This window comes from Balaenoptera borealis (assembly GCF_965194805.1).
Source record: "Balaenoptera borealis genome assembly, chromosome: 14".
NCBI classification, from domain to species: domain Eukaryota; kingdom Metazoa; phylum Chordata; class Mammalia; order Artiodactyla; family Balaenopteridae; genus Balaenoptera; species Balaenoptera borealis.
Window position 1 is genome coordinate 13,542,854 of NC_138875.1, and position 18,646 is coordinate 13,561,499.

Here is an 18,646-nt window from a genome sequence, read left to right on the forward strand (position 1 = left end):
GAGGTCCTGTCAACACAAAATTCAAGGAAACAGTGACCCAAGATAAATACATTCAGAACCACCACGAGGTTCAAGACAGCTGTCCACCCTGGTGGTTAGAGATTTCTGTCAACTCAGCACAAAGAGATATTTTGTAATTAAATAAGAATTCATGGATGTAAAACATGTTGAAATTATAGACAATATCTGCATATATAACATTATGTGCAAATATAGAACGTTACCTGTAATGTTCTTTTGGTCTTTTTCAGTAAATGCCTTTAATTCTAAACCTTCGAGTTAAGAGTTAGAATCTCATTTAGGTGTGATTACTGTGGGAACTCCTGCACTGAACTGGACCATCTGATTATGATTTTGCTGCTTTGGCTGGGTATGCTTACAAGCTAAACACAGTCTGGGTTAAGATGCTGGTCACAGATGAATGTTAAAGGTGATGCATTTCTCCAAGATACAGGTCTCTATCCAGTGACTCATTCCCATCCGTTCATTCACTCACCCATTCAACCCACAGTTACCAAATATTTACAACATGATAAAGAATACAAAGACGACTTGAACAAGGTTCCTAATTTGGGGCACTCATAGTCCTGTAAGTGGGAAGGAAAAGAGCACACAAATCACTGCAGTGCAAGACAATGACCGCTGGAAAAACAATGACAGCCGGGTGCTCTGGGAGCTGCCGAAGGTCCCCCAGAGTTTGGAATAACTGAATGGGTTCTTGAAGAGTGAGCAAAAGGGGATCCACGTTTTTTGTTGTTATTGTTGTTTTACCATATTTGCATATGAAAAGCTATTCCCAATACTTTCACTTAGGGTTTCTCAACCGTGGCCCTGTTACCATTGGGGGTCCAATACTTCTTTGTTGAGGGGGGTGTTCCATGCATCGTACAGTGGTTAGCAGCATCCCTGGCCTCTACCCACTAGATGCCAGTAGCACCTTCCTCTTGTGTTGTAACAACCAAAAAATGTCTCCAAACATTGCCAAATGTCTCTGGAGTGCGGGCGCAAAATTTCCTCCCCACCCCTGTTGCGAACCACTACTTTAACTGATGTTGTTTCTGCTATTCTTTTTCACTTGTTTTTGCCCTAGCATCTCTGTGCATTGTCCAATTAGAGAAATGATTTTTTTAAAAATTCACCTCACACTGTACCTCAGTTTCCCTTTATTTCACTTTCCACTGGACTGGGCTAAACTGAGGTTCTGTTTTGTACTATTCTTAAGACTTTCCCTTTAATTTGTCTCTCTGTTCTCTAAGGGTAAGTCCCTTATGGTTTCCTAAGGGGCTCGACCTTGTCCCCTCGATCACAAGTTCTGAAACTTTATCACAGTTACTCTCTGTTTTTTGTTTGTTTTGTTTTTGTTTTTTCTGCTCACCTTTAGGAACATATTTCTCAATTCTTTTCTAACTTTATTTTCTTTTGTTGTGTCTACTCTTCTGTTTACCATAGCTGGAAGGGGCTATTTATTCTGCCTGTATTGTTTTAGAAAGCAATTGCTTGTAGCCAAAGTACTGCTATATTATTTACAATAATAGCCAAGACATGGAAACAACCTAAGTGTCTATTAATGAATGAATAGATAAAGAAATGTGGTGTATATATATATATATACACACATATATATACACACATACACACACACACAATGGAAAATTACTCAGCCACAAAAAGGAATGAAATCCTGCCATTTGCAACAACACAGATGAAACTTGAGGACATTATACTATGTGAAATAAGTCAGACAGAGAAAGACAAATACTGCATCTCACTTATATGTGGAATCTAAAAAAAGCAGACAAACTCACAGAAACAGAGAGTAGATTTCTGGTTGCCAGGGCTAGCAGGTGGGAGAAATGGATGAAGGTGATCAAAGGGTACAGACTTCCAGATATAAGATAAATAAGTTCTGGGCATCTAATGTATGGTATGATGACTATAGTTAACAATATTGCACTGTATACTTGAAAGTTACTGAAAGAGTGGATCTTGAAAGTCCTCAACACACACACACAAACACACACACACACACACACACACACACACACACACACACTGGTCATTCTGCGAGTGATGAGTACATTAACTAACCTTACTGTGATAATAACTTTGTCATATATATGTGTATCAAATGATCACGTTGTACACCTTACCTACACAATGTTATATGTCAAAATATCTCAGTAAAGCTGGAAAAAGTGTGTTCTAAATTTTTTAAAAGTACAAAGGAAGAAGAATGTAAAAAAACATAAAAATTTGAGCAGTTATTATATATGGGTAGTGGGATTACGAAAAATTATTTGCTTTGTTTTACTCTTAAGAGTCTCCTAAATTTCTCCAAAATGTTACTTATAAAAATATATTTAAGAATCAATGCATTAGGGCTTCCCTGGTGGCGCATTGGTTAAGGATCTGCCTGCCAATGCAGGGGACACAGGTTCGAGCCCTGGTCCGGGAAGATCCCATATGCCACGGAGCAAATAAGCCTGTGTGCCACAACTACTGAGCCTGTGCTCTAGAGCCCACGAGCCACAACTACTGAGCCTGTGTGCCACAACTACTGAAGCCCGCGAACCTAGAGCCGGTGCTCCACAACAAGAGAAGCCACCACGATGAGAAGCCCGCACACTGCAACAAAGAGTAGCCTCCACTTGCTGCAACTAGAGAAAGCCCGGACGCAGCAATGAAGACCCAACACAGCCAAAAATAAATAAATGAATTAGATTAATTAAAAAAAAAAAAGGAATCAATGCATTAAAAGAAAAAACACACAATCAATAAAACCAAGTACTGCTATAAAAACTTCCCCACTAGGGACAAGCCCCTTTCCCTGGCCCAGTATATTTCCCTCTGAACTTCTCTTTTCCCACAACTGCTGGGCCAGAGAAAAAATGGCCATATTTAATATGCAAATGCCACAGGTCCCCCCTCCAGTGGCAGCTGTCCCAGCAGAAAAGCCCTTTCTGGCCCCATTAAATTGTTTGGCTCCTTTCCTTCTCACAATGTATAGATTACTTTTGTGCTTCCAAAAACCCTTATGAAAACACTCTCAGTCCTGGATAACAAAAAGGTCAACACAACTGGTCATTTTGGCAGATTCTATAGGCCTGCTTTTAACGTTCAAATACTCCTGACGAAAAGAGCATCCTTCAGTTGAATAAATACACAAATTATTGCTTTAAGAAACTAGGCATCACATCAAGAGCAATCTATTCATTTTTACATCAGCAGTTCTCAACTTTAGCAGGCATCAACGTCACCTGGAGGCCTTGCCAAAACCCAGTCTCTACTGGGTCCCATGCACAGCGTTTCTGATTCAGTCCGTTTGGGGTGGGGGCAGGGAATTTGCATTTGTAGCAAGTTCCCAGGTGTTGCTTCTGCTGGTGTGGCTGGTTTGGGGACCACAGTTTGAAAATCACTGTTTCAGATTTTGCTGGCTGTCAGCCACTTTGTGGTTTAGATGTCTTTTTAAAAAATGACCTCTTTTATTTCATCTCCTTGGAATTTAAATGCTGGTTTTAAGGTTAAGAACTGGTAGATCCTGCTGTTCGCAACCCATGTTCTGTCCTGTGAAAAGATATAATACTGTCCATATGGAATCCATCCATCACTTGCCTCCTTCTCCCTGGACCTTGAGAGTTGAGCTCATAGGATTTTGATGTCAGGTTGTTGAGATATAGAGTTACCAATAAAAGCGTCAAAGATTGCCACTGTGTCTTTTTTAGCATCAAAGATTGCCACTGTATCATTTTAGCATCAAAGATTGCTACTGTATCTTTTGAAGCAAAGATTGCTACTGTACCTTTTTTAGTGTGGAAGATTGCTACTTTATCTGTTTTCTGATCTGCAGTAGAGAATTTGGGCTTCTCCTTTGGACATGTGCCAAAGGTAATTTTAAAATTAAATGTAGAAATTATTATGCACACACATGCATACACACACACACACACACAAACACTGACAATGGAAAAGAAAAACACTGCTCAGGGCTGGAATAGGGGTCCAGGGCATTAAATTGTAATTAACTGATTCTCTTGTCTGGTTTTATTTCTGACTTATTTAGGACTTTGCTCCATCAAATGGATGTTCTTATTCTAAGGTTTGCCTTATTTTAAAGTCAGTTTTTTCCTTTTCCTGTTTTTAGAATGGTGAATTAGAGTCATCATGTCAGTGGCAGGAATAGCCACTGAACAATTCCTTTAATGGGGAAACACAAAAGAAAAGAGATACCAATATTTTCTTCAATTAGTTATTATTGAAATCTTTTTCTGATGTTTAACTCTCCTTCTAAAAGACTATATTAGGATTCAAATGGAATTAACCTGATATTCTTTTATGAAAATATCTAGACTAACAATACTTAGAGAAACCTGGAAGGAAGAAAATCCTGATATCTGCTTAAAACACTGGACTTTTGGATAATGTTCTCCTGAGGGCAGCAGAAGAAAAAGCATAAGTGACCTTTCAACCAGCCTTCTAAATCTCTTTGAGGAAATTTCTGTAGAGCCCTCTGGACAAATATGGACCACTTACCAAAACTCCCTCTTCTCAATCTGTTTCTTGTGCTTCCAGCTCCACAAAGGAGTGCCTGCTAAGTGTTCTTCTATCCATCCCTTCTATCTTTGTTCTTCTTTCCCAAACTCTTCCCCTTTCTTATTTTCTTACCCACAGCCCTCTCTTCTGTTCTTAGCCCTCCAGAAAGCCCCTGGAGATAAGCTAACAATAATGTGTGTCTTCCCAAAGGAGAGATATACAGTAAGGAAAGGAGAAAGTTTGGGTATGTGGGGAGGTGGGTGGGGAGTGGGGGATAGAACTTAAGAAGGGAAGGAGCATAATAACCCCAAAGTGGAAATAACCCAAATGTCCACCACCAGATGGATGGATAAACAAATTGTGGAATACATAAACACACAGTGGAATATTACTCAGCCATAAAAAGAATGAAGTACTGATACATACCTCCACATGGATGAACTCAAAAACCTATGCTAAGTGAAAGAAGCCAGACACAAAAGTCACATTTTATTATGCCACTTACATGAAAAATCCAGAATAAATAAATCCATTGAGACAGAATAAAGCTTGGTGGTTGCCAGAGACTGGAGGGAGAGGAGATAGGAGAGTGACAGTTTCCTGGGTGTGGGGATTTACTTTGAAGGGTTGGAAATGTTTTGGAACTAGATAGAGGTTATGGCTGTACAGCATTGAAAATGTTCTAAACGTCACTGGATTGTTAACTTTAAAATGGTAAATTTTGTTACATGAATTTCACCTCCATAAATTAAATTTTTTTTAAAAAGAGCATTATTCATCAAAATTTCAAACTCCACTTCCCTTAGATTTTATAGCCTTCACATCTGCCTTTCTCCTTAATTGTATTCCAAAGAAAGTTCTATCTTTAATTTAGATACTAAAGCAAGGAGAGGTCCTGGGTTGACCTCTAAATCTAAGTATTGTATCAATCTTCAATAAAATAGCCCTAATAACAATGGGAATAATAAAGTCACCCTGTGAGTCAGTGATAGAACTGGGAATGGATCCCAAGGAGCATTACCTTTTAGTCTCTTCTGAATTCTGTTGCTATGTCTCCATGTCCCTGAAACTCCTGACATAATTGAAGGTGACTTGTCAATGATGTCATTCCCCCAACCAGAAGAGACAGCACAAAGGAGCCTTGAATGTAGGCTACACATCGCCACGTCCTCTGGAGGCTGCTGCTTTCAGATTCAATTTTGCCCTTGGCAAAATTGTGAAGCAACGTAAAATTTGTCTGGCCTGCTCTTAACTCACACCTTTCTATATGCTATGAGCCTCTCTGGGGCCCTCCTCTTTATCCTTTAGACATCTAGAGAGAACTTTCTACTCATTCATCCCTCCATTTCTTATTCTTCCATCTGCACCAGTATTTAGAAAAGGGGTTGACATCATTTCTTCCCTGCGAGTAAATTTTACATCTAATGTTGCTGGAGATATCACTGGACATTTTTGCAGGGTTGCTGGTGTCCCCACGATCTTTTGTCAGCTGTTAGGTCCAACTGCATGGTGTGCTTCAGGAAGAGGAACACAGGGGTAATTCACTACTGCAGACCACTGTCAAGTTTGCTTGAAGTCTAGGTACCACAGAAGAGAAGTAGTGAAATATAGTCAGGGCAGCCTAGCAAGTAAACTGACTTTCAAAAGACTGTAGACAATTCTAAGTATGTACAAGTGACTAGGATTCTAACTTGAGCTTTGCCCAGAGGCAAACTGCTGGGTTCCTACACCTAAAAAAATCAAAGAGAACAGTTGGCTCAGTGGTCTAATTTGGACTAGATCCATTTTAACTCAAAAATAGTTTACCCTCAGAGAGTTTATGAGTCATTTCTATATTCTCCTCCCCACACCACATGGTATCCACCTGTAATAACATGAACCCACATTATCCCTGTTTATCCAGATCACAAAGACGGAGCACCAGCTGATGGGCAGCTAAACTATAATCAGAAAAATAATACATCTGTGCTTGCAAATAATTCGTTGTTAGCCCCTCACTTTGTTAGCACAACCTCTTTTTGCAGCTTCATTCATTTTTATCTAGTTTCAAGAAAGCATACCTCATTTTTTTTTTAAAGGCTGTGCTACAATTTCCTTTAATTAATTTTTTAATTTATATTTATTTATGGCTGTGTTGGGTCTTCGTTTCTGTGCGAGGGCTTTCTCTAGTTGTGGCAAGCGGGGGCCACTCTTCATCGCGGTGCGCGGGCCTCTCACTATTGCGGCCTCTCTTGTTGCCGAGCACAGGCTCCAGACGCGCAGGCTCAGTAGTTGTGGCTCACGGGCCCAGTTGCTCCGCGGCATGTGGGATCTTCCCAGACCAGGGCTCGAACCCGTGTCTCCTGCGTTAGCAGGCAGATTCTCAACCACTGCGCCACCAGGGAAGCCCCTCATTTTTTGATTGTTTGTTATCACCATGTTTCTAAGGGAGCCCCAACTTTCTAGGAACACAAGGTGCTGTCAGTGTTAGATGATCCAATTAGTGAGTGTTGTGGACTGCTGGTCAACCAAGATGTCCGTGGGGGCTTGTCAGCTGTAGGGTACCTCTTGGGGACTTCAGCTTGCTCTGTGCACTGCCCATTGCCATCTGTCAGGTCACAACCAGGCGCCAAAGAACTGGAAGTTTGAGCAAAACTATTTAGACCTACATGTTACTCCTAATTTTCATGAGTTTTAAAAGAAGACTAATAAAATCTGCAAAAATCTTTTACAAAGTAGTGCAAAAAAAACCTTTTCAGAATCTTTATTCTTTCAACAAGACTTACAACATTCTTCTATACCTTTTTGTAACATTTTGGTTTTCTGGGCTTTCATAAAATATTTGGCATTATTTTTTTTAAATCCTCTTTGGGGGTGGGGACTACATTCCCCCACCCCCACCCCCGCTTATATTCAATATTTATTTTTCCATTTGGAGTTCAGTTCTTCTGGGGGAAGTTTCTTGATCTGTGTTTGGGAAAATTACTTTTGGGGCTGATGCCAGAACTCTGGGTGACTTTGAAATCCAGACAACACCAAACTAAACACAGTCATAGCCCTTCTGCTGCTGTTTGCACAAGTGTCAGCTACATTCAGTGCCTCTGGACAGGCCCAGGGAATCTTTGGAAATTAGATTGATCCCAGTGGGTAAATTAACTCAATACTGTACAGATAAAATCAACATGCTTTTGATTATACTAGCATGGACATTTGTAAATACTCTTCAAAATTTTCAAAATAGCATGGGCTAAAGAGGTGAAGTCATTACTTTAAAATCTTTTATCAACACCATTTCAGGAGATGTTAGGGGTCACACTGAGTGATAACAGTTTTGGATAGATAACTTTTGTAGATTTTTTTTGTTAGGCTGATTGCCTGATACAGCCAAGGGGTGCCATGGGGATGGGGCTCAAAATGACTTACTTTGGAAAAGTTCAGCTCCTCTTCCAGTTCCTAAGATGTTATTTAGAGAACTGGTTGAGAAGATTTACCCATGACATTGGTAAATGGAAAAAAGATTGAATGGACCACCCTTTATTCACCTGCTAAACCAGACCCTCTATTTACCTTATATTTGTCCCTACCTGCCTGCACTCTGTAATGTAGATGGTGCTGTTATTCTCCCCTAACACTCAAATCTTTAGCATAGTTAAATCCTGAGAAGGTAAAATAACTCCTGGATTCGGTGGGAGGCAATGACACAGTCAGGTTTTCAGGGCATGTCTGTGTGTCTAAAGTTTTCTCCACATTTCTGAACTGTGGTCACCAGTGATTTTGTATTTAGTTATATGCCTGGTATATTAGTTATCTATTGCTGCATATCGAATGGTCCCCTACATTTAGCAGCTTAAAATAATAGCACACATTTATTATTTCACACAGTTTTTGTGGATTAGAAGCAGCTTAGCTGGTGGTTTTGGCTCAAGATCTCTCATGAGGTTGCAGTCAAGATGTTGACCAGGGCTGCAGTTATCTGAAGGCTTGACTGAGATGGAGAATCAGAACGTGGCAGAGTCAGAAAAGTTAACAATTACCTGATCCAGTTCCCTCCTTTTGTAACAAGGAACTATTGTTCTTCACAAGACCAATCTAAGATAGTTCTTAGGCAAGTTCCCTATGTTAATCCATGCCTCAAAGTGAGATCATGGGATCAAAGTAAGGGCCTTTGGGAATTTCTTTTAGTGACTTGGTTACTAAGATCCAGAAGGTCGAGAGTATAAGAGTCATCTTTACACTGCTTCCCTCCTTATTTTAAGGCTTTGCTATCTGCAGTATTACACATCCCCCTGTACACCTAGGCCCCTGTGGTTGTGTTAATGAATGAACAGAATATCTGTTTTGAATAAGGAGATGGGAAAATTGCTTATAGTCTTTGATGCCAGGAGTGCAGAGATGGTGAATGACTAGAGGGAGGTTGGGGACACTTTATTTCTCAGGTCAGCCCAGTGTATGTTCCTTCCTCTAATTTGGTGGGGTGTGGGTCATGTCAGGCATTGGAGGGGTAAATGGACCAAACCTCTCCTACTCAAATCCACCCTTCCTCAGGCCCTCGCTGTCAGATTTCCAAACCAGCTGTCTTCTCTCAAAAGGACCCATGGAATGCCCTGTTCCTTCCTCCCATGGCTGATCCTGTGAGCATAACTTCCAGCAAGGTCACCCAAATGGAAACAGAAGTCATTTCTTTAGGCTTGAATCATTAGTGAGTGGAAAACTAAAAGATAAACAATTATATTTCTTGAGAAGATGGAGCAAGAGCAAAGAATCCGAACTAAAAGTTCCTTTGAGGCTTTCTTTTTTAGAAAGAGATTTATTTTAGAACTGCCCTTCCCCCTCAGTCTCCATTCTGTAATTATGCATATTAACACAGCACCAAATGCCAACATAGCTCACCTCATAGAAAAACAGCAGCTCTTCTCATCACAGTTCTAATCTACTGAATAACGAGTTCTAAGTTAATCCCAGAGAAGTTTAAGGCAGTGTTGTTCCAGGCAAGGAGTGATAAAATTGCTAGTATGGATGATGTATACCTGAAATTAATTAACCTGGTCTCCCCTTCAATATCTAAGCTCCACAGATATTTTCTACCATATTTTGTTGGTGTTTTCCCATCCATTTGGACATGAGCCAGAGGTAACCCCTCTCGTAAAGAACGTTGAAAATATGACTTGAAATAATGCAGACTTGCATCATTTATAGCTGTTTGGCAAAGTGGTTTGAAAAATGTGAGCACTTGAATATTTCAAACTGTTGGCAATAATAGGATCTTCTGTTTCCAGGAACACTGTCAGGTTTCCTATCTTGTTCTGCTTAAATTATACCAGATACTAGCAATATTTCTAAGAGTGTTTCCTAAAGTGGGGTCTGAGATGGTTATGTGTGCGTGTGAGAGAAAGAGAGAGACAGAGAGACAGCAAGAGAGACAGAGAGTGAGGGTTGATTGCAGCCCCTGAGGGAACTCTTAGAGGCAATTGGCACTACTGCCAGAGCACCAAAGACTGGAGCGGCAGAATTAGGTGAGTGTTGGCTGAAAAGTCAGAAAAGCTCTTAGGAACACAAAGCAGCCATGAACAGAGGTTAAGGAATATTGTCTAACAATAAAGGGAAGGAAACATTCTTACTAAAAACAATAGGGGTCCCAGACAATCTGCTTGGGGGTCAAGAGTTCCTGCAGAAAAAAGTTGGAGAATGTCACTTCTCAGAAGACAGGCCATTGGCTCAGTGTGGAAGGTGACCCGGCAGGTGCTTCCAAAGGCTGTGGCCCTGCGCTGTGACACCCCCATCCTACACCCCTGCCCCGGCCAATTTCAGGAGAATGTCTAAGGAGTCCTTCATAGCAACGGGTGCAAACACCTTGTAGGTTTCCTCTAATCCAGCTGGACCAAAAGGAAGCCCTGAGAAACATAGATAAGCTGATTAAGTGCGGTCGCATTCCTGATAGGAATTTGCACTGAGGAATGAAAACACAAAAGCTAAACGAAGTGAAAAGATCCAGGCGTGTGTTTCGGAACCAAGAGAGGGAGTGTATCAATGTAAGTTGTTGCTTGCCACCGACATACTAGTAAAAGATGAAGATGACAGTACTTACCTCATCCAGAAAAAGAAAAAAAAAAGACTGTACAAGGTGATATTCCCTTTTGTATTATTATGGAACTGATTTGTGAATATCATTTTTATCTTTCCATAGGGTTTTTAAGGACTTTATAAAAGTAAACGTGTCACAAAAAGATGTTTCCAAATATTTGATTTATAAGCCATCTCTTGTACCAGAGGCCCTGATCCCCGTGACTTTTCTCACCATGGACAATGAGACTTGAAGAATATGAACAGTTATCTCTGTGCCAAAGTGCCAGTTCTTCGTGGACCGAATGCATCACGCAAGAGAGGATGATGCCAAAACCAAAGGTGGACTCCAGCAGGCGTTGTGAGCTGCCCTGTAGCTGAGGAGCCAATCCCAGATGACAGCTAAGCGGGTTTATAGTCTGCAGATGGATCTTGAGGGGTGAGGAAGGAAGCCTCAGAGCTCCTGAGAAGCTGGAAGGCGAAGAGAAACTGCCTCCTGAGCCTCCCAGGGGAGACGTGGAATGGGGAGGGGACCTCAGAGCAGCCCTCACAGGCCTCCTGGGGCAACACAAGGCACTGGGCCAAGACTCAGGTGAGCTGTGGGTGGAGTTCACCTGCATGCCCATGTGGATATGTGCAAGGTCACCATTTACAATATGTCAACAACAGAGAGTGAATATTTCTAGGCGGTGTGAGTGAAGATACAGTCGTCTCTCCGTATCTTGGGGGTTAGGTTCCATGACCCCGCAGGAACCAAAATCCAAGGATGATCAAGTCCCTTGTATGACATGATGTAATATTTTCATATAAACTACACACATCCTCCCATATACTTTAAATCATCCCTAGGTTACTTATGATGCCTAATACAGTGTAAATCCATGTAAATAGTTACTGGGTGTGGAAAATTAAAATGTTTTGCTTTTTGGAATTTTCTGGAATTAAAAAAAAAATGTATTTCTGCTCCGCAGTTGGTTTAATCTGCAGATTAGGAACCTGCGGATACAAAGGCCAACTGTAATTACAGCCAGTCAAGTCATTCAACATGTAGGCAGGTTATTTCTAACCAATACCTCTCCCCTGGTACCAGCTGCCCCAAACTCTGACTGCTTTTCATTCCTCTAAACACTTTGAGTCTCTAAAAGCTCGAACACTTATTTATCTTTCTGTCCCATAATGGTTCTCCTGATGGTAGCAGTGGGCCAGAGCTGTCAACTTGCAAGAATAACAATTTTTTGGATCCAGGGCTGGCATCGTTTTGGAAGAGGACAGTGGGGATGCATTCTACATTTCTAACAATTGCTTTAAAATGAAGTTTTCAAAAGTGGAGAATTGTTTGTATTTAAGAGATAGCCTCGGGGCAGTAGAAGGAGCCTGGTTTTGCTGAGACTGGCAAGAAGGTGCAGCAGGGATGACTCATGGGGCCAGGGATGAAAATCCTGCCGACCTCCTGTGTCTGGTGAGCTCATGGTGACAAGGCTTCTAGCTCAGGAGTGGGATTTGCTCAGGCTCCTAGGAAAAGGTGATGGAAAATCCCACGAGGCTGGGCTGGGTGGAGATGCAAATTGAGTTCTCTTACAGTGAACTGACTTAGCCCCAGCCCACACTTTGATTTCAATAAGCTTGAGGGTTGGTACGTCTTAGTAGTGAGCAGAATTTAAAGGAAATGAAACCAACTCATGAGTTTTAGTTCATTTGTTGTATAGCAGAAAGCACCCCAATTAGTGATGGGAACAGCGGTAGGTAATATCTTGGAACCAACTGACAAGTTAAAAAAAGGATTTGGGAATCAGACTAGTTCTCCAGCCTACATTTTAGCTGATAGCATCTCTCTCTTCACAGAAAAATGTGCGGGCCCTTTTCTAATAAAGAAAGAAGGTGACTGGCTTTTCAAGGCAACGCCATCTCCAAGCAGTGGAGTACAGTCCTCCTTTATGAGATGGCCTAGTTCATCTTTAAAGCCATTGAGAATATTATAATTAACATACCTGCAAAAATTTTTGGACCTTCGCTATGAGAGAATGTCTTTGGGGAACTCAGCAGCCATTTTTTAGTAAAAATAAATATTCATGTGTGTCCAAGAAATGCCCCCATGTCTACCATATTTAACCATACACAGCAGGAACGATAAATGTCCTGAGTCCTCCCAGTTCCTTGCGTGATAGGTAAATGCGCAAAGAATTGACTTGTGGCATTGAAGGCGAACCCAAAGCACAGAACCATCGAGGGCTTTGGTGAATGCAACGTAACCAACGTCTGTGGAATGCCAGTGACAAGGCCGATCACCAAAGAACTATCTAGAATAGGCATTGCTGAACCATTCCAGAGTGTTTATCTTCAGGCACCTTGAGGCCCACACTGAGGAATCCTGAGCTTCTGGTAGGATCAGCGCCCCTTCAGGCATCCTTGGAGTCACATTGTGTACTATTCCTAAGAGTGCTTGACAGGGTGGGTGACAGGGAAGTCATGAGTATGAAGCCACAGCACTTGGTAAAACTTAAGAAATAATAACATGAATGGGGAATTCAAGCCCTGGAAATGCTTTCTCAGACACGAATTTACTAAATGTCCTTGACTTTTGTTTTTTTCACCTGTGAAATGAGAATATAATTCTGCTCTGACTTTCAAAGATGCCATATGGGCTGACAAACTAACGCAAATCATGTTTGTAAATATAAAACTTTGATATAAATAAGAAATAATATGCTTTACCCTGCATAGCCTGTGAACAAAATTAACGTGAATGCAGAAAGCTATTTTATTTAAGTGGTTAAAAATGAGTAGCATTTCCTTTATGTTTCCGTTTTAATTTACACTTGGGGCTTTATAAGAGCAAACCCCTGACGGAGCATAGACAAGGATGATGATTTGGAGAGAAAAATATGATTTTGAAACTCATGCTCAGTGCCAGAACCTTGAAAGCACACATCAGGTTTCAGAGAAGATTGTGTGGTTTCCAAAGAGTGAAAATACAGAGATTTCCTTTGTTACTGGTCCATGGTATGAGACAAAAATTAAACATAGGTGATTATTTCTCTCAGATCTCAAAGATGTTGCAAGGGATCTTGCCAATAGAAGGACACTGATGGAAAAATTCCTCTGCTCCCATTTAAAAATGTCGCCCCACTATAGTGAAAATCTATAATGGTGCTTATCCTTCAATGTAGTTTTGTTTCTAAGCTTGGCAAAGGACATCTTCAAATTTACCTCTCTTCTGTTTAAGTATCCCAATCCCAATGCCTAATGGGCTGATAGCATCCCCGCACTGTTGTGTTTACATAGACTGAACTTCAATAACTGAAAATGCAAATCAAATTGTAGAACATGAGTCACTGCCCTGGCTGGGTGGGCTTGATGGGGAGAAGCAGTTTTCTATCAGCACGCCGGGGGCCAAGCTGGGGGAGCTGAGGTCTGGTTCTGGTCATGATTTGGCTCAAGGGGTTTGCACTCCTGTTCTGCTTCAGGTCCCAACGTGCTCACTGACTCATGAACTGGGCACCAATTAGCACATGGGTATTAAGATTAACAAAAGAAAATGAATTGAATAAAACAGACAACAAAGTGGGTGGGGACGCTCCAGGGGACGCTGCAGAGTCAGAGATGTGAGTGGTCTGCAGGTCAGATTGCACCAGGCTGGTGCATTTGTTTCTAAATAAGAATGGTGAGAGGGACTGGAGTTTGCGGGGAGATGCCAAACCAGGTCCATCATCTTGAGGACGATCACACTGCAGTGTTTTGGTCACAAGGGGGAACAAATACTGTCCAGGTGGGTGAGCATACCGAGAATTGTGCACCCTGGCTGCATCCCAGCATTTCTATATAGGGGAAAATACGGGTGGTTGTTCATTAAAGAACAGCAGGACAACCACCCTACCATGAGGGGCAACAAGAAACAATGGGTCATACTGGGCCTATTCGGTGAGAGGAGGAAAGGGGTCCGACAGTTGCCCTCAGTGGTAGAGAGTGGTCTTAGCCCCAGCTTTAGAGCTCAAGTGTGTAGGTACAGGGTTTTTCCAAACTTTAAAAAAATTGAGGCATAATTTATATACGGTGTCTTAGTCCATTTGGGCTGCCATAACAAATACCACAGACTGGGTGGCTTATAAATGACAGAAATTTATGGTTTACAGTTCTGGATGCTGGGAAGTCCAAAATCAAGGTGCCATCATGGTCATGTTCTGGCGAAACCCTCTTCCTGGTTCATAGCCAGCACCTTCTCCTTGTGTCCTTACAGTGTGGAAGGGGTGAGGCAGCTCTGTGGGGTCTCTTTTATAAGGGCACCAATCCCATTCATGAGGGCTCCACCCTAAGGACCCAACCACCTCCCAAATGCCCCACCTCCTGATACCATCACCTTTGTGGGTTAGGATTTCAGCATAAGAATTTGAGGGGGACACAAATGTTCAGCCCATAGCAAACAGCAGAGTTACATGCAGTAAAATTGTTGCATTTTTGCATATGCACATCCCCCTGTAAACAAGCACCATTTCTTTTACCCCAGGACCCCTGGCCAATAAGGCCACTGAGAGGCAGCCTCTTCCTGATTTCTATCATCATAGATTAACTTTGCCTGTTCTTGAGCTTCATATAAATGGAATCTTAACAGTATAGACTCACTGTGTCTGCCTTTTTCACTCAACCTTAGTTATTTGAGATTCATCTTCGCTGGAGGCATTGGTAGGTAGCAATTTGAAGAACATGCTTTTCCCTTCCTTCTGTACTTATTTCAATTTTACTGGGATTGCTGTTAAGTGAGAAGAGGGCAGGTGTCATAATATGTAAATTTTTTAAACTAAGAGGTTCTGTATAAAAATAACTCGTACCCAGCATGGTACAAGGGACACCACAATCCCATGCCATGGCACAGCAACTAAGCAAACACTCTTGACGTTGCCTAGTTTTTACTGTGTGTGCTTCTCTGCTTCCCACTGCGGTATAAGCATTTCCTCCAGCCTTGCGAAGGTGGCCTTTTTTTCCCAAAGAGCCACAGAACTGCTATTGGCTAAATCTCAAGGTGGTTAAGGCTGTGACTGAAATTTCGGAGACAGTGTTCAATGTCACCTTTGATGATCTAAAATTGCCCACAGGTAGACTGGAGATCCTCCATAATAGACAGCACACAGAGGCTCATTTTGGGATTATGGGCTCACAGGGTCTTGCTGCAGTCGACTGACGTTATTAAACTTTAAGGACCCCTCTGAGAAGGATGTTTGGCTCCGGATAACAGTGTTCTCAGGGAGATTGTGACCTGGTGACCTCACACAATTGAGTTTTTCATTTTATAGAGAATCTGAAGCTCCTTGCCATTAAGCTGACCAAGAATAGCAGTGCAGTTTTTTCTTTTCTGCTTTAGCACATTCCTGGGGATTGGGGGCTATGCTTTCTGAGCATAACTGGGACAAGAGCTTATGGAAATGTAATGAGATGAGGGGTGCACAGAGCGACGTTCACAGATGCTGCATGGTGAGAAATGCTGGGTCCCTTAGCAAGTTGCACTGAGGGTCCCCTGACATTTGGTAACAGTAAGATAAACAGATCTCCTTTTGCATAGTCCTTCCCCTGCGGACCAGCAGCCCCAAAGAGCTAATTAGCCCTCAGCTGAGGTGAGCTGTGTGCTCCCTTTGGAGTGACCACTCAAGCCTGTGGCTTCAGTGTCTCTGGGAGGTGAGAAGGAGGTAGGGGTCAAAGCAGCCCCTTCTTCTGATCAACATTTCAAGGCCTCATGAAAAAAATGCCCCAAATGAGAGAGAAACCGTCATCTGTGGGGGCACCTGATTATTAAAATGTGGGGATTTTCCTCAAGTTTGGATAAACCAACAAACAAAAACATTTAGAAAGAAGAAATGAGAAAAAGTTAACTTGCAAAAAGGTAAAGGGAATCAGACATCAAAAAGACCGACGCTCCAAATAAAGACCCCAATAAAGGGGGAAAATCACAGGTTATAAATTGGTCAAACATATTCTTTTGTTCATGGTGGAAAGCATAACTTTCTCACACGATCATCATATCCACTGATCAATACATTGGTATTATGAAAGTCAGACACTAAGCTATATTTTGCTTGGGGAGTTCAGGTTTGTAGGAACTGCCCAAGTTTTTATTGTCTTGTGGACCAGACATAGGCAGAGTGTCCCTATCATTTTTGGTTTGTGTCAAGGTGCAAATCCCCTTTTTTACCTGTTTCCTGATTGTGGTATGTTGTATCCTTAATCATATTGGAAGCAGAGCAAAATATCAGTTTTGCTTCAGGAGTCCATGCTTTGTTCAACTTCCTGCCCCTAAGGTATGGATTAGACCGCATAAGATGCTCAGTGATTTTCTGTTTCACTATCATTAATATGATGTTTTATTTTATTGGATGAGTTTTGTTTTGTTTTCTGTTTTTTGGCTGTGCCTTGAGGCTTGTAGGATCTTAGATCCCCAAGGAGGGATTGAACCTGGGCCACGGCAGTGAGAGCACGGAGTCCTAACCACTGGACCGCCAGGTAATTCCTAGGGATGAGTCTTATTTTCATAGAAGTAACTAATATTTAATACACAAAGACCCTCTTGTTGTACATTCAAAAGAAGAAGAGCAACATGATATTAAGGCTTAAGAGTTACTTCTGTCTGGAGGCCTTGTAAAGCCCCTAGGGGTATAAATTTTATATCTCAGAAGTATTTTAATTTCCTTGTCAGTTTGTCCACTGAGATCAGGACCCAAGAAGCCTCAAATTCATTTCTACTGGGCTTTACCTGCAGTACCTTTAAGTTTTGGATGTAAGGATTAGTCAGGGCTCTCCAGAGAAACAGAACCAATAGGAGATTGATAGATAGACATACAGATGATAAATAAATTGATGATAGATAAGATGATTGATAGATGATAGATAGGTAAGATGATTGATAGATGATGTACAGATAGATAGATAGATAGATAGATAGATAGATAGATAGATAGATAGATAGATTTATTATAAGGAATCAGCTCATGTCATTATGGAGGCTGGGAAGCCCCACAGTCTGCTGTCTGCAATCTGAGGACCCAGGAAAGCTGATGGTGTCTGAGTCTGAAGGTCTGAGAACCAGGAGCACTGATGGTGTAACTCCCAGTCTGAGGGCAGGAGAAGACTGATATCCCAACTCAAACAGTCAGGCAGAGAGAGAATTTTCCCTTTCTCCATGTTTTTGCTTCATTCAGGCCCTCAATGGACTGGACGAGGCCCACCCACATTGGGGAGAGAGATCTGTTTTACTCAATCTAATCTCATCTGGAAACAGACACACCCAGAAATGATGTTTACCAACATCTGGGCATCCTGTGACCCAGACACACTGACATATAAAATTAGCCATCACTGACATCCCCTTGTTTGTCAATGTTTCACAGGACGGCTTGCAGACCAGGTTCGTGGGAGGACACTGACAGCCTTGTTCTGTATTGAAGGCATAGTTCTTGGGTTTATGCTACTTAATTAGATGAGAATTCTGGCATGATCATAGTATAGAATTTTTTTTCCCCAGAAGATATTTATTTATTTATTCTCAGTTAAATATATTTAGAATATTGAGAGCTCAAATTGGCGTGTCTATCTACAAGTAGATAACACCCAAAACAAACCTGGGCTAAGGAAAATGGTTATCATAAGCAGTTTCGTGATCCAGTTTTTTCCCTCTGTGAAACATGTAAGAGAATGCACCAAGATATCACACATGGTCATTTACATACAGTATCATTTTAGATCATAATGTAGATTGGATTTGATTTATCCAATTGTACCCTGGTTGGAAAAAGAACACATTCTTAGTGAACCTAGGCAAATAATAACCATTGATACAGGGAGTGAAGGAACTTAGTAAAGGTACTTTGAAAAATATTTAACCATTGTTGCCATTGTTTTATCTTTTTTTTTAAAGAATCATTCTTGTTTTCCCTCATGATTTATTAATTTATAACCTATATTAAGATCTTTCATAGGATTCCCCTCACCCCCAATCCTCAGGGTCCAGTTGGAACAAGATTGCATTTAAAGAGGGTTTCATAACTAGTCTGAACAAGTGTAACCTGTCAAACTGAGGGTCAGGGCTGGATCAAGA

General features: G+C 41.4%; 1 long non-coding RNA gene across 1 annotated transcript in view; it reads left to right on the top strand.

Annotated features, from left to right (window-relative positions):
* LOC309610323 overlaps window positions 1-15,391 on the top strand; it is a 28,927-nt gene extending 13,536 nt beyond the window's left edge. The window contains exon 2 of the long non-coding RNA XR_014233852.1: window positions 10,694-15,391. This is a non-coding gene — a long non-coding RNA (uncharacterized lncRNA). The remainder of the gene's footprint in view (window positions 1-10,693) is intronic.
* Window positions 15,392-18,646: the final 3,255 nt, after the last annotated feature.